This window comes from Cetorhinus maximus, unplaced genomic scaffold, assembly GCF_964194155.1.
Source record: "Cetorhinus maximus unplaced genomic scaffold, sCetMax3.hap1.1 HAP1_SCAFFOLD_818, whole genome shotgun sequence".
In the NCBI taxonomy this organism is placed as follows: domain Eukaryota; kingdom Metazoa; phylum Chordata; class Chondrichthyes; order Lamniformes; family Cetorhinidae; genus Cetorhinus; species Cetorhinus maximus.
Genome location: NW_027596760.1, coordinates 154487 through 158888, shown reverse-complemented (window position 1 = coordinate 158888; position 4402 = coordinate 154487).

The window sequence follows — 4402 nt, the reverse complement described above, 5'->3', positions numbered from 1 at the left end:
TGGAGAGATCACAGGATAATATACGTGTGAAATAGAGTCACAGTGTGGACCCTACATGGAGAGATCACAGGATAATATACGTGTGAAATAGAGTCACAGTGTGGAACCTACATGGAGAGTTCACAGGATAATATACGTGTGAAATAGAGTCACAGTGTGGAACCTACATGGAGAGTTCACAGGATAATATACGTGTGGAATAGAGTCACAGTGTGGACCCTACATGGAGATTTCACAGGATAATATACGTGTGGAATAGAGTCACAGTGTGGGCCCTACATGGAGATTTCACAGGATAATATACGTGTGAAATAGAGTCACAGTGTGGAACCTAAATGGAGAGTTCACAGGATAATATACGTGTGAAATAGAGTCACAGTGTGGACCCTACATGGAGAGTTCACAGGATAATATACGTGTTAAATAGAGTCACAGTGTGGGCCCTACGTGGAGAGTTCACAGGATAATATCCATGTGATTTAGAGTCACAGTGTGGGCCCTACATGGAGATTTCACAGGATAATATACGTGTGGAATAGAGTCACAGTGTGGACCCTACATGGAGATTTCACAGGATAATATACGTGTGAAATAGCGTCACAGTGTGGGCCCTACATGGAGAGTTCACAGGATAATATACGTGTGAAATAGCGTCACAGTGTGGACCCTACATGGAGATTTCACAGGATAATATACGTGTGGAATAGAGTCACAGTGTGGACCCTACATGGAGATTTCACAGGATAATATACGTGTGAAATAGAGTCACAGTGCGGACCCTACATGGAGATTTCACAGGATAATATACATGTGAAATAGAGTCACAGTGTGGGCCCTACATGGAGAGTTCACAGGATAATATACGTGTGAAATAGAGTCACAGTGTGGACCCTACATGGAGAGTTCACAGGATAATATACGTGTGAAATAGAGTCACAGTGTGGACCCTACATGGAGATTTCACAGGATAATATACGTGTGGAATAGAGTCACAGTGTGGGCCCTACATGGAGATTTCACAGGATAATATACGTGTGGAATAGAGTCACAGTGTGGACCCTACATGGAGATTTCACAGGATAATATACGTGTGGAATAGAGTCACAGTGTGGACCCTACATGGAGATTTCACAGGATAACATACGTGTGAAATAGAGTCAAAGATTGGGCCCTAAATGGAGTGTACACAGCATAGTGTAAGTGTGAAATAGAGTCACAGTGTGGACCCCATATTGAGAGTTCCCTGGACAATATACGTGTGGAATAGAGTCACAGTGTGGACCCTACATGGAGATTTCACAGGATAATATACGAGTGAAATAGAGGAACAGTTTGGGCCCTACATGGAGATTTCACAGGATAATATACGTGTGAAATAGAGTCACAGTGTGGACCCTACATGGAGATTTCACAGGATAATATATGTGTGAAATAGCGTCACAGTGTGGACCCTACATGGAGATTTCACAGGATAATATACGTGTGAAATAGAGTCACAATGTGGACCCTACATGGAGAGTTCGCAGGATAGTGTGCCAAAACGTGTCAAAAAATGCATTGACAACATATATCACGGGTATGAAAAAGCAACTTCTGAAGCTCTTGTGTCCTGTCACAGTAAGTACGAAATAACGGGATAATTAACCAATAGGACACATGTTGGAGATAGCTAACAGGTAGATGTTAGTGTGGTGATGTTGAATATGTCAAACTGCAGTTCTAAAGGTCAGTAATTGAAAGGTTACCTTTCTGGACAGTGACACAAACGCACTCGAGGAGAATAGAAGGCCTGCGGGGCTGTCGGGTGTAGCAAGGTCACTATTGGTTTCAGAATCCAGAGATACTGAAGTTTGAGTCTGCCAAAGGTAGCGGCTGCACTCCAAGTTCGACTGTATCCTGTGTTCATCGCTTGTGTGCCCGGAATCCACCTGCAACTCAACAGCAGCAGTCACACAAATGGTGCTGTGACTTGTCCACAGGACGTTTCCACTTTGGAGGTGTTTACCCACACTGGGCGGAGTGTGATGCTCCTGGCAAACTGTGTCAAACTTGCAGAAAACCCCAACTCTTGGCCTGTGTTTGTCCTTCAAAGTCAACTACCAATACCAACATACCATGTATGCATAGCACAGCAAGAGGCAAGAGAGAATGTAGTCAACGTAGAGGCAGATGTACTGCCCGCTTGATTGACACCACATCCCCAAACATTCACTCCCTCCACCACCGACGCACAGTAGCAGCAGTGTGTGTACCATCTACAAGATGCACTGCAGCAACTCTTCCTTAGGCAGCACCTTCCAAACCCATGACCACTACCACCTAGAAGGACAAGGGCAGCAGATCAATGAAAGGTCAATCTCATTGAAAGACAGCAGAACAGATGATGCATTTTAGGTCGTATCTGGAGAATGTGACACATATATCAGTTTCCACATGGTGACAGATCTGTACGCGATTCCCACACTTTCTCATTTTCTATTCATTCACGGGATGTGGGCGTCGCTGGCTGGGCCAGCATTTATTGCCCATCCCTAATTGCCCCTTGAGAAGGTGGTGGTGAGCTGCCTTCTTGAGCCGCTGCAGTCCATGTGGTGTAGGTACACCCACGGCGCTGTTAGGGAGGGAGCTCCAGGATTTTGACCCATCGACAGTGAAGGAACGGCCGATATATTTCCAAGTCAGGATGGTGGGTGGCTTGGAGGGGAACTTCCAGGTGGTGGTGTTCCCATGTGTCTGCTGCCCTTGTCCTTCTAGATGGGAGAGATTGTGGTGTTGGAAGGTGCTGTCTAAGGATGAATTCCTGCAGTGCATCTTGTAGATGGTATACACTGCTGCTACTGTGCGTCGGTGGTGGAGGGAGTGAATGTTTGTGGATGGGGTGCCAATCAAGCGGGGCTGCTTTGTCCTGGACAGTATCGAGCTTCTTGAGTGTTGTGGGAGCAACATTCCCGAATTGTAAACTGGCTATTTCACTGGCATTGGCCAACTGAAAGGTATTACGAGCAAGTTGCACATAGACCCTAGCGTGCCTTCAGCCATACATTAATGGAGAAGAATCCATTTCGTGTCAAGAAGCAAACTCAGGAGGAAGTTCAGAGTCCTTGACATTATTGAGAAAGCTGAGGATGAGCCTGTCCCTTGGGCCTTACCCACACCAGCCATCAAGAAACCCAAGAGAGGGAAGCAGGTTCGAACCTGCATTGACATGTGGTCAAGCCAAACCAAACCAGGCAATGGGAAAGCCACTTGGCAACAGCAGTCGACCACTTCATAGAGGAAGCGTGTGCTGCAAAACGCTTTGCTAGACTTGACCTCACTGCAGGACACCACTCAGGCCGAGTTTGCGGAAGGATCGAGGTATCCTACAGTGTCCTCCACTCACACACACATCGGGCATTTTCAATGCAAGATGCTCAACTTTGGAGTCGGTTCTGCAGCTGAGGTCTTTCAGCCCATGACCCAGCCTGCACTTCAAGGGCTTGAGGACATGCTGGACATTAGGGACGACATTCCCATCTCCAGTAAAACCCCGAGACTTTCCTACAGTGTCTCGGAGAACGTGACGTCACGGTGACCAAAGACAAGTGCGTGCTCAACGAAAGCAGAACCGAATTCTTCGGTCGTGTGTTCAGTGGTGAAGGGGAATCATCTGATCCACAGAAATCTGAAGGCACAGTGGATCCTACAAAAAAACCACAGGAAGCCCATAGTCTGCTAGGACTCATCATGTACTGTCATCCCTTCATTCTAGTGGTATTATCACTGGGCTAGTATCCCAGAGACCCAGGTTATGCGCTGGGGACCCAAGTTCAAATCCCACCATGGCAGATGGCAAAATTTGAATTCAATAAAAACCTGAGATAATCAGCCTACTGATGATCATGTAACCATTTCCAATTGTTATAAAAACCCACCTGGTTCACATTTAATGTCCTTACCCGGTCTGGCCTGCATGTGACTCCAGACCCACAGCAATGTGGTTGCCTTTTAAATACCCCCCTGAACGAGGGCAATTAGGGATGGGCAATAAATGCTGGCCAAGCCAGCGAAGCCCACATCCCATGAATGAATTTAAAAAAAAATATATCTGACCCCTATCAGACGCGGTCCGACAAAAGGGACCAGCGAGTGCACCAGACCATCCAACTGTCAGCAAGTTGCACGAGTGCCCGCTTTGACCCTGACCACGCCACACAGCTCATCGTGGATGCTGTTCTCCTGCAGGGAGCCCATCCATTGCTGCGATGGCAGTCAATCGCTAACGCCCGTAGAGTAATGTTATTCACAAAGAGAGGTAAGCGCTCCCAATCACATGAGGTATCTAACTCTTTCATCCCTATTTGAAGTCATAACCAATCTTAGATCACTAATAACCTTGTTCAAGCTACCTGGCAAACCACCT